Genomic DNA, 12,256 nt, shown 5'->3' with positions numbered 1-12,256 from the left:
AAATTTTTTTTATTTATTTATTTTTGAGGATCTCGCCCCCCTCTTAATGGTTGAAGAGCTGCCCTGCCCCTCGTGTGATCCTGGTCGCATAGTTCCTGAGTGACAGGATGCTAGCTACTGCCACCACAGTGTCATGTAACACATCATCCCCAAAGCAGGTGGCTTAAAATGACAATGATTTGTTCACAGGACTTCTCGGATTGGTTGGGGCTTAGCTGATCTGGCTGGGCCGTGGCCGCTCGGGCAGCTCAGCTCACGTGTCCCTTACCCCCCTGAGGCTAGTGGACCAGCTGGGACGCATGTCTCGTGACAGAAGCACAAAAGGGTGAGCAGAACGTACTAGGCCACTTGGGACCTGGCCAACTGTCCCTTCTGCTCCTAGGCCATTGGCCGAAGCAAACCACACGAACAATCTCAAAGTCAGAGAGCAGGAAAGTGTCCCCCACTCGTGGCCAGGACTTAGCAGGGGTGGGGACACTCAGGAGGTAGAATCGGGGCCAACATTTCAGTCTACCACGTGGAGGGGGCACCGTCTGTTTCTGGTCAGTGCTTTTCACGTGGCTGACTCATTGGGGCAGGACGTTTCCTGAGTGGCCCCTGGACCCCACTGGGAGCCATCGCTGAAGGAGGGGGTCCAAGGAGCCCAAGTGAAACGTATCAGCAAATGCTTAGGTCCAGCTTTTCTGTGCAGAGGAGAGGGCAGGGGAGAGGAGGACACTCCTGGGGGGCACGGGGCAAGCAGCAGGTGGCTTCTTTGGTGATTAGTGAGGGGGCTTAGGTGTCTGTCTTCTGTCCAGGAGGGAGGAATTAGATTTTCCTTGGGTGGAGGCAGGAAGGAAACCAGAACGGATGGCAGGGGACCTGGGGGGCTTTGACATCCCTTCTTGAGGACTTGCGGATTCCCCTCCAGGGTGCAGAAGTGCTGTCCAAAGGGACGGGCAACAAAGCGAGTCTATATTTGGTCTTGAAATGTATTTCTTTTGTTTTATATAATTTTTTTCACGTTTATTTATTTATTTTGAGAGAGAGAAAGAGAGGGTGCAATCAGGGGAGGGGCAGAGAGAGAGAGAGAGAGAGAGAGAGCGAGCATCTCAAGCAGGCTCCACGCTGTCAGCACAGAGCCCGACACGGGGCTCGAACTCTCGAACTGCGAGATCATGCCCTGAGCGGAAACCAAGAGTCGGACACTTAACAGCCTGAGCCACCCAGGCGCCCCTTGAAGTGTATTTCTTTAGAATTCCTTTTTTCCCCTCGAGCCATTTCGTTTGTTTTCGGCATTTCTTCGCGCTTCGTTTTAGATGCATCTTCTTTATCATCGAATGACTGGATTAAAACCTTGAGGTGTAATAAACATCGGGTGTCGTGAGCGAAATGCCACCATACGGTGGCCGCCAGCAGCAGCAATGGCTGGTGGGCTGGTAAGCTAGCTTGGGAGGGGTCGGGAGGGAGGACCCTTATTTATAGCCTTGGCCAATTTCTGTGCCGGTAAGTGCTCCCACGGGGCTGATTTCAACTGAGCAACTTGACGACACAGTTGGAAAGAAATGAACATGGAAGATTCTCGGAAACCAGTTCTAACCAGCTTCAGCGCGCTACTGGGGATAGAGAAACACCCTTCTCCTGAGCAAGTGAAATCTCCATGGAACAGAGGATGGGATTACATGGATTGGTTTAGACCTGTCAGGGCTCCCCCGCTCCCTCCCCGCTGCCTCCCCCTGCCCAGGTCACCTCCAGCCAAACCCGGGGAGCTGGGAGAGACAGCCATAGTAGACAGCTCCCGTCCTGCCCATCCTGCCAGTGTTCTCTCCCCCAACATTCCTGCCCCGCTGGCAGCCACGGTGGGGGGGAGGGGGGGAGGGGTTGGGAAGGAGAGGGGGGATGGGCAGTGGCTGATTTGGAGACAATGAAGCTGTGAGACCGGCAGAGAGGAGGACCTCAGGGAGAACTAGAAGCAGCAAAAGCCAACATCCCCTACAGGGTCCCAGGGACCACTTCGTGGGACTTCATCACGCCAAGCAGCCAGACTGCCCGTGGGACAGTAGCAGCAGCCGTGGCCTGATGCGGGACACTTCCAGGCCAAAGGGGGCAGCCGGGATCCCTCACTCCCAGCCTGCAAGCTCTGGGCCTCATACTCCATCTCTGAAACCCCACTGGGGGTGGCAGAAGGCGCAAGGCCGACAGCCCCGACCCTCTCTGTTGTGGCTCACGACCGTGTGGTCAGGTGGCTCGTTTTTCTTACAAGCTATGCCCGGGGGCTTCGGGAGGCCGGAGAGACAGCTTTGTAAAGACGTTGACACGGTCCCCAGAGTTGAAAGTTTCCGCACCTGCTCCAGGCTGAGACCGAGGATCTGGAAGCCCTCCCTCCACCACCCGGCCCAGAGCCACGGGGGGGTGGGCTCAGAGCGACGCTTCCCGAATCATCTGCGCAGAAACCTGCTTCTCCTTGCGGCCAGTGAGTGTATAGTTTTTATAGTTTTAAATTTATAGCATTTATTCTTGAGGACAAGGAAATAGGGTGTGTGTGTGTGTGTGTGTGTGTGTGTAAATGTGTTAGAGGGTGCCTCTCTGTGCTAATGTAAATAGACACAGGAAACAAGAATGAAGCAGGGGCCCTCACTGGGGGCAACTCTGCCCCCAGGGGACATTTGGCAATGTCTGGAGACATTGTTGGCTGTCCTACTCGCGGAAGGTTCTATTGACATCTAGCGGGAAGAGCTCAGAGACGCTGTTAGCCATCCTACAGCGCCCAGGACAGACCCCACAACAGAGAATTATCACCCTAAATGTCAGTAGCGTGGAGGTCAAAAGACCGTGCTCTGGGGCAGCGTCCCACAGTGGGGTCCTGTGATGAGTAACACCCGTGTCACCTGGGAACTCATTAGAAATGGAAATTCCTGCCCCTGTCCCCAGCCTCCCATCTACTGAATCAAACACCCTGGGGTCGACCCAGGAGGTCTCTGCTTTTAACATTTGAGACTCACTTGGCCTAAGACTACACAGAGGATCCTCGAACAACACGGACTTGAACAGCGCGGGTCCACTTACGCTGACTTTTTTTCGATAAATACAGCACGATACTGAAGATGCGTTTTCTCTTGCTTATGATTTTCTGAATCACATTTTCTCTTCTCCAGCTTACTTTATTGTAAAAATACGATATACAGTACTTACCTAAAATATGCGCTGATCGGCTATGTTGTCAGGAAGGCTACCCGTCAACGGCAGACCGTTAGTAGCTCGGTTTGGGGGGAGCTGGAAGTTATACGCGGATTTAAAAAAAATTTTTTTTTTAATGTTTATTTGTATTTGAGAGAGACTGTGTGCGAGTGGGGGGGAGGAGGCAGAGAGAGAGGGAGACACAGAATCCGAAGCAGGTTCCGGGCTCCGAGCTGTCAGCACAGAGCCTGACGCGGGACTCGAACTCACGAACCATGAGATCATCAAGTCAGACGCTCAACCGACTGAGCCACCCAGGCGTCCCGAATACGCGGATTTTTGACTGCATGGGGGGGGGGTTCCCCCAACCCCTGGATTGTTCAAAGGTCAACTGTACTTATTTTATGACTGGATTTGGGGGACAGTGACTTCATGTTGTTTTTTTTTTTCCCCTGCATCCCCTCCGGAATGTAGATCCTGGCTCAGTTTAACAAATAACCTGTGTGACCTTGAGCGGGCGAGGTTCCCTGAGCTTCAGCTTCCTCGCCTGGGAAATGGGTGTGAGAATGGTCCCCCTCTCTCAAGTTTATTGAGGGCACGAGTTGAAATATCCCAGACAGAAGCCCCCAGAGCTGTTCCGGTTCGCGGGAGGGGATCAGCAAGCTCCCTGCCCCCGGGGGTGGTGTGAATAGCAGGTAGCTGGGGACAGGAAGAGCCCAGGAAGAAGGCAGCTGCCACCCCACCCCACGAGGGCAGGGCTGCTGGATGGAGGTCAGCTGGGTCTTGTTCCCCTCTGTGTCTGCTCCCAAGTCCTGGAGGGAAGCCAGGCAGAAGCTCTTCTTGGGAGGCCGCTGGGACAGAGTCAAAAGCCGAAGTGCCCCCCAAATGGTCTCTTTCTGTAAAAACCCAAACGAGGGGGGCAGATTATGCCGGAAGTTCGAGAGGGGCGGGGAGAGGGAAGCCAGGGAAGGGCAGGGCCCCCACGTCTTCTGGGGAGTGAGCTCCCAGAGCCGCTGACTCATAGAACCCAAAGAAGAAGATGGCCATGGTGTCCTCGCGAGGGTAGACCCGGGTCCCAAGGGGCCACAGAAACCACAGGACTCCAGGAGACCACAGGGCATGGCAGAGGACATCACCACGCTAACCGTGCAGACCGGAGACTGGTCCCCAAAGCTGTGAACTGTACAAAGTCTCTGTGGCGGGTTTGGAGACGGGACCCTGGGGACCCATTTCAGCTGGGGCCGCGTCCACTACTCATCCCGGAGTCAGCCTCGACTAAATGTGGGTAAAACGCTGTCCGGATTGCCACCAACTTCAGTTTGTGGTACACGATTCTCCCCCATTACCGCGCGCACCCCATCCTCTGGGGGAGGAATCACTGTGCCCATTTCACAGGTGACAAAGTGAGACTCACAGAGGCCGGTCGCCCAAGGTCATGCACCGAGCGGGCCCTGGCCTGAGCGCATAGCCCCCAGGCCATGCTGTCTCCAGCCTCAAGAAGGCCTCAAGAAGGCTGCTTCACGCCTCGGAAGACCCTCGCCTGCCAGGGCCGCCCGGGGAGCTGCCAGGCCCCCAACCCCTCCCGAGGAGGGCTCATTTGCAGAGACGTGAAGACACATCGAACCGGCTCCAAAGCGCCCCCTGCCCACACCGCCAGGCCACTCTCGGGGCCACGCTTCCCCAGAAGAGGAAAATCGATGAAGGGGCAGATTTCTGGACCCCAGAAGACATCCGTCTCCTATTTGTAATGGGGGCGGGGCTGGCAAGGCTGTAGACACAGCAGGCTCCCCAAGAAGGCAGCATAGACGGCCCGAGGGAAGACGCCGGGGCAACTCTCACATCGCGGCCACCTCCGATCACTGCGTCTCAGCACTGGACGCAGGCTCATTGCTCGTTTTCTCTCTGGAGGGTTCAGAGCTCAGGCCTGCCTCCCTCCCCAGGGCCAAGCAGAGTTCTCAGTCTCAAATCCGCACAGATAAAGCCCAGGGTGGTCTCTGAGCAAAGACATCCTGCCCCTCGGGGCTCCAGGAAAGGCCACTTTCTGTGGGTCCCTCACCCACAACTAGGCTCTACTCACCGCCTGCGGAGATCTGAGGGTAGGGGTACGTGTCTGAGAGGAGGGGAAGGCCTCCTGAGGCCTCCCCGGGCCCCGGGGACGGGAGCAGCCACCCCCATAAGCTCTCCAAGCCGCTCATCTCCTCCCCTGGGGACCCATTTCAGTGCCTGCTCAAGCATTTGAGCTGGCTTAGAAGGCGACAGCATCTGGCTTTTAGCAGGACAAAGAAATAATGATCCTCGGAGGCTCTGATGATTACCTTGTGGTTTCCTTGGAAACCAAGTCCCCAGCTCACCTTCCTCAGGCTTCTTCTCTCTCCTGCCTTGATCTGGGCCAAAAATCCAAGAAGGGCCAGGTCACCGCTGCCGAAGGCGGCCACCAATGAACAGGAGAGAACCCCACCGTCTCCCTGTCTTTCGTGTAGGGTCCACACTTCAGGATCACCAGGGATGCCTAGCTGCCGATGAAAAGAATTCTGGCAGATAAACGTGGGAAGAGCGATAGGGTTAGATCAGCACCACTCTAGCTTCTAATCAGGTTAAGTGGTCCAGGCAGCGATCACCGTCGCTTGAAACGTTTAGAGGGAAAGCCGATGGCTGTTGGGTCAACCGCAAGCCACGCCAAAGCATAATGGCCAACAATTTCGTAGGATGTCCCTTAGTCAGTGGGCTGATCCCACGAGGGCCTATCAGACAGCTGGGTTTGGATGGAGGCCAGGGCTGGAGACACCAATCCTTACCTCCTCCCTCATTCTTGGGTCCCATGCCTCAGTGGAGATGACCAGAAGAGTGGGGACTGGGAGAGCATCGCTCTGGCTGTGTGGCCTCTCCACACGGCTGCCGTGGGGTTCCTCACAGCATGGCAGCTGGCTTCCCCCAGAGTGAGTGTCCTGAAAGACTAAGGGGGAAGCTACGGGCTTCCCGTGACTCAGCCTTGGAACTCAGACTCCCTGTCGCCATATTGTAGGGCAGAAAGTGAGTCTTAGAGCCAGCGAGGTTCAAGGGTCCTTGACGGCATGAGGGTGCAAATATCAGGAAGCATGGTTGCTTGGAAGGACGTCTACGGAGACGACCTACCAAATGAGGAATCCTACCAGGGAGGGGGCAGTCCCTCACCACCGGAACCCGCAGATCCTTTTTAATGCCACTAAAAGATCGGCAAGCTGATCTGGTGCAATCGCAGGCCCAGCGCCACCCACGGAGTGTTCTTGTTTAAAAAAAATTAAAAAATGGAACCTCACTCTAATTGAGCCTCTAACGTGAACCTCCCTTTCTGAGAAACATACGGGAAGGAGGTAAGCAATAGTATGAGGAAACCAATGGAAGGGTCCAGAATGTGGAGCAAGCCTCAGGAGAAATGACTCGGTTTCTACAATAAATCAATGGCGTTGAATTAAAAAAAGAGAAGGGGGCGCTTGGGTGGCTCAGCCGGTTGAGCGGCCGACTCTTGATTTCGGCTCAGGTCACGATCTCACGGTTCGTGAGTTCGAGTCCCATGTCGGGCTCTGCGCTGGCAGCCTGCTTGGGATTCTCTCTCTCTCTCTCTCTCTCTCTCTCTCTCTCTTTCAAAATAAATAATAAATAAAATAAACTTAAATAAATAAGATACCTCTGAGGCAAACAGGGAAATGTGATCATGGACTGGATGTTAGGTGATCCTAAGGGGTTATTGTTTATTTTGTTAGGTATGACCGTGGCTCCGTGCTTATGTGTGAGTGTGTGAGTGTGTGTGTGTGTGTGTGTGTGTGTGTGTGTGTTCAGAGAAACCCATAGAAGCGAAGTCGCCTTATGATTGACATTTGATTTTATTTTAAATACTTGAACAGAAAGAAAGAAAGACAGCGAAGGGAGGAGATGAAGAAAAATGTGACAGAAATCTTGCTAATTATCAAATCTAGGAGGGTGATGGGCATTTGGGGCCTTAATATACTCTTCTTTCCTCTCGTGCGTACGTTGGAAAGAGGTCATAATAAAAAGAAAAATGTGGGGGGAGAGGCGTTGAAAAGGAGCCTCCCTCCCCCTCACTGCTCCTGGCAGCCTCCCTCCAGAATCATCCGTCACAGCAGAGCGTCGCTGCCCACACCTCATCAAGAACAAATGCGGCCGTTCAAAGTCACCTTTCACGGAGCCAGAGGCTGCGTTTCTATGCCGCTGCCTCCCACCCCTCCTGTCGTCAAGTGGGGGTCTGCTCAGCGAGACGGCAGGTTCCCTCCCCACCTCAGGATCGCCTGTCCCCAGCATCCTGGTCCCTTTGGTAGGGGGTGACTCCGGCAGACCACTCACTGCGTCAGAGAAGGTTTGAAGCAGACAAAGAGAAGGTCAAACACATGGCATGGACAAGCCCACGTGCGCACATCTCCCGCAGCACGTAAGAGAGAGACAGAGAGAGAGAGAGAGAGACTTAATGGGGACTCACTGGCCATAGCCAGTCCTTCTTCAGGCTGGATGATAGGATGCGTCTCTGTAAAAAGAGGGGCTAAATCAGGAATCCCCCCCGCCCCCGACAAGAGACGTAGGTTTGGAACCTGCCTGTTTTTGAAATTCCCTGCTAATTTCAAGGTCATGGTCCTCAGATCATCATTTGGGAGCTCCAGGGCCTGAACGTATGGCCCCGTGGGGCTTAGATAGGCTGAGTCAGCCCTCCCGGGAGGGAACCGAGTGTGGAGAGAAGCTTGCTGGCCTGAAGGTCAGAAGGCTCAGCCCCAGACAGGCACCGCTGGACGTCTCTGCTTCTCTGGGCCGCATCTGTAAGCCGGAGTGGGGGCCCGATGCTGGACGCCGACCCCTGAGATTCTGCCAAGTGCAAAAGGGGGAGGAATAAATTACAGAGCACTTGTCCACCTGTGCACCGGGTCAAGGCTGATGGCTTGTTTGACGTGCAGTAACGCGTAGCAACCGCAAGGGGGTCTTTCGTCTACCTGTCTACCTTCTAGCTGGATGACGACGTGCCAGCACGCGGGTGGGAACACACTGGGACACGCACTCAAGCAACACGGAGTTCAACTGAAAGGCATCAAGCCACCCAGAGAAGTTTTCATAGGTCCCACCTGCAGACAAACCAGGTGCCCTGCCCTGGCTGTCCTCACCTGCCAAGGACCGTCCCGTGGACACTGGGCATTTCCCTGTCCCTCTCCTCAGGAAGAAGGAAAGGCACATCCACGGGCTGGCCAAGAACTGCTGGGCACCGAAATGGCCCTAAACACATTATGTCACATAAGCGAGTCGGCAGTATAACCGGGGAAAATTCAAAAGAATCAGGATACGTTTACTCTACACACCTTCCTATGTTTTAAAAACTATTCTTTCCATGCAGCGTCTCGGTGGCTCAGTCGGTTAGGCGTCCAGCTTCTGCTCAGGTCATGATCTCATGGTTGGTTCGTGGGTTCGAGCCTCGCGTTGGACTCGGTGCTGTTAGCTCGGAGCCTGGAGCTGTTTCGGATTCTGTGTCTCCCTCTCTCTCTGCCCCTCCCCCACTCACAGGCGCGTGCTCGCTCGCTCTCTTTCTCTCAAAAATAAATAAACATTAAAAAATATGTATATATAGTCTTTCCGAACTGAAGTTCTTTCAATGTGACAGAATTACAGGGAATCGTTCCTTTTGAGTTTTGGTGGGTTGGGGTTTTTGTTTGTTTGTTTGTTTGGGTTTGGGTTTTGGTTTTTGGTTTATCTGTATTTTCAACTCTTTTCACAACAATCCTGTAGAGCTGTTTCCGTAGAAACCTCAACACCATTGGCATTACTTGAGGCCAGATAGCTCTTTGCTGCTCTCTCCCCACTAGCTGCCACGAACATCCCCCCAGTTACGACAATCAAAAATGTCCCTTGACATTGCCAAGTGTCCCCTGGTGGGCAAAATCACCCCCCGCTGAGAATTATTGTTCTAAATTATACCTGCTAAGACTGAGAGCAGGTGGTCAAAAAACTGAAGGAAGACCAGGAAAGAATAAGGAGAAGACGTATTAGTGGGGGCGCCTGGTTGGCTCAGTTGTGGAACATGTGACTCTTGATCTCAGGGTTGTGGGTTCAAGCCCCATGTTGGGTGTAGGAGCTTACTTAATAAAAAATAAACCAGAATAGAATAGATAAAATAAAATAAAATAAAATAAAACTGCAAAACCATCACAAGAAAACTACGTACCAATGTCTCCTGTAAATACAAATGCAAAAATCCTTGACAAAATGCTAGCGAACTGAATCCAGCAACATATGGAAGGGATCATACACCATGACCACGTGAGATTCAGCCCAGGAATGCAAGGTTGTTTAAACACCTGAAAATCCGGTAACGCAATGCACCTCATCAGTAAAATAATGGTAACACAGACATGATCATTTACCTGGGGTTTTTACATGCAGAAAGAGCCACTGACAAAATTCACCCCCTCGTGATGGGTATCTAAATACAATGGAGTATTACTCGGCAGTCAAAAAGAATGAACTCTTGCCATTTGCAACTACGTGGATGGAACTGGAGGGTATTATGCTCAGGGAAATTAGTCAGTCAGTCAGAAAGACAAATATCCTATGACTTCACTCACATGAGGACTTTAGGATACAAAACAGGTGAACATAAGGGAAGGGAAACAAAAATAATATAAAAACAAGGAGGGGGACAAAACAGAAGAGACTCTTAAATATAGAGAACAACCAGAGGGTTACTGGACGGGGTGTGGGAAGGGGGAGGAGCTAAATGGGTAAAGGGGCATTAAGGAATCTACTCCTGAAATCATCGTTGCACTATATGCTCACTAACTTGGATGTAAATTTTAAAAATAAATAAATAATTAATGAAAAAAATTCACCCCCTCGTGATGAAAACATTCATCATCTGTTGAACATTGCACTGGAGTTCTAGCCAACGTGATTAGGCAAGACAATGAAATAAAAGGCACCTATATTAAAAAGAGAACTATTTCTTTTTTTTTTTTTTTTAATGTTTATTTATTCTGGAGAGAGAGAGAGACTGAGCACAAGCAGAGGAAGGGCAGAGAGAGAGAGAGAGAGGGAGATGCAGAATCTAAAGCAGGTTCCAGGCTCCGAGCTGTCAGCACGGAGCCCGACGCGGGGCTGGAACCCAAGAACCGCGAGATCACGACCTGAGCCGAAGTCGGCGCTTAACCGACTGAGCCACCCAGGCGCCCCAAAAGAAAACTATTTCTATTTGAGGATGACATAATCTTGTATATAAAGAATCCTATGAAATCCACCAATAACTATTAGAACTAATAAATGAGTTCAGCAGGGTTGTGGGATATATGATCATATATAAACATCAATAGTGTTTCTGTATATTTGCAATGAATACCCCCCCAAAAAAGGAATTTAAAAACAATTCCCTTTCCAATAGCATCTAAAAGAATAAAATACTTCATCATAAATTTAGCAATGGAAGTGCAAAACATATACTCGGAAAACTACAAAATATTGTTGAAAGAAATTACAAGAAGAAGCAAATGAACGGAAAGACATCCACGTTTGTGAATCGGAAGACTCAACGTTGTCAAGACCGTAGTACTTCCCAAACTGACCCATAGATTTAATGCCATCGCTACCAAAATCCCAGCTGGCATATTTGCAAAAAAATTGATAAGATGATTCTAAAATTCCTATGGAAAATCAAGGGACCCAGAATAGCCAAAATGATCTTTTTTTTTTTTTTTTTTTTTTTTCAAAATGATCTTTACAGAGAAGAAAAAAGCTGGATTTGCACTTCGCAATTTCAAAACTTGCTACGAAGCAACCGTGGTCAAGACGGTGGGTGTGATGCTGGCGTAAGGATAGACATATAGAGCAATGGAATAGAATTGACAGTCCAGAAATAAATTCCCACAATTATGGTCGAGTGATTTTCTTTTTTTTTTTTTAATTTTTTTTAACGTTTATTTATTTTTAAGACAGAGAGAGACAGAGCATGAACGGGGGAGGGGCAGAGAGAGAGGGAGACACAGAATCGGAAGCAGGCTCCAGGCTCTGAGCCATCAGCCCAGAGCCCAACTCGGGGCTCGAACTCACGGACTGTGAGATCGTGACCTGAGCTGAAGTCGACGCTTAACCGACTAAGCCACCCAGGCGCTCCGGTTGAGTGATTTTCAACAAGGGTGCCAATATCATTCGGTGGGAGAAAAATAGCCTTTTCAGCAAAGGGTGCTGGGACAACTGAATGTCCACAGGCAAAAGAATTAGGTTGGACTCCTACCTCACACCATATACCCAATTTTACTCAAAGAGGATCAAAGACCTACACATAAGAGCTAGTTTTTAAATGCTTAGAAGAAAACAGACACATAAATCCGCACGATCTTGGATCAGGCAAGGATTTCTTAGATCCGCCACAAAAGTACAAGCAATTAAAGAAAAAAAAAAGAGTTACATTAGACACCATTAAATTAAAAACGTTCGGGCTTCAAAGGGCACCGACAAGCAAGTAAAAAGACAATCCACATAACGGGAGGAAACGTCTGTAGATCACATATCTGATAAAGGGCTGGTATCCAGACTGCAGAAACTTAAACCTATAATAAAAAGACAAGTAACCCAATTGAAAGATGGGGAAGGGTCTCAGGAGAACGTCCGTTCTTGGAGCTAGAATTTGCTTCTGAGCCAGTCACCTTACGGACTGTCCCTGAGTGTCTGATCGCGCTTCCTGTGCTCCTACACGAACCCTGGGAAGTTAGCGCTTTCATGGATCCGCAGAGCTTCCTCCAAAAGCCCTGAGGCCAGATGTAATGCAGAGATGAGACCTCCTCAGATTTGAGAACGGCAGTCTGATGCATCCAACCGTGTATTGTGTGACACCCCCACTTAGGCCTAGGACAGCACCCTGTAATCAAACACTAATATTTCCACGGTGAGGCCTATGAATATTCACACTGAGTGAAGCAAATACTAACTATAAATAGCTTTTCATCAGCTCAGGACGGTTTGCGGAGTGGAGTCTCTCAGTGGCTCCGTCTGCTCTGAATCCTCCTGCCTTCGACTACACCTGCTCTGGAAACTTCTCCCGCGTTGATTTTCCTCTTCCCTCTTTCCGCAGGAAAGCCTGTTC

This window comes from Panthera leo, chromosome D1 (genome assembly GCF_018350215.1).
Source record: "Panthera leo isolate Ple1 chromosome D1, P.leo_Ple1_pat1.1, whole genome shotgun sequence".
Taxonomy (NCBI): Eukaryota; Metazoa; Chordata; class Mammalia; order Carnivora; family Felidae; genus Panthera; species Panthera leo.
The sequence above is the reverse complement of the archived record's forward strand: the minus strand, read 5'-3'. Positions refer to the sequence as shown.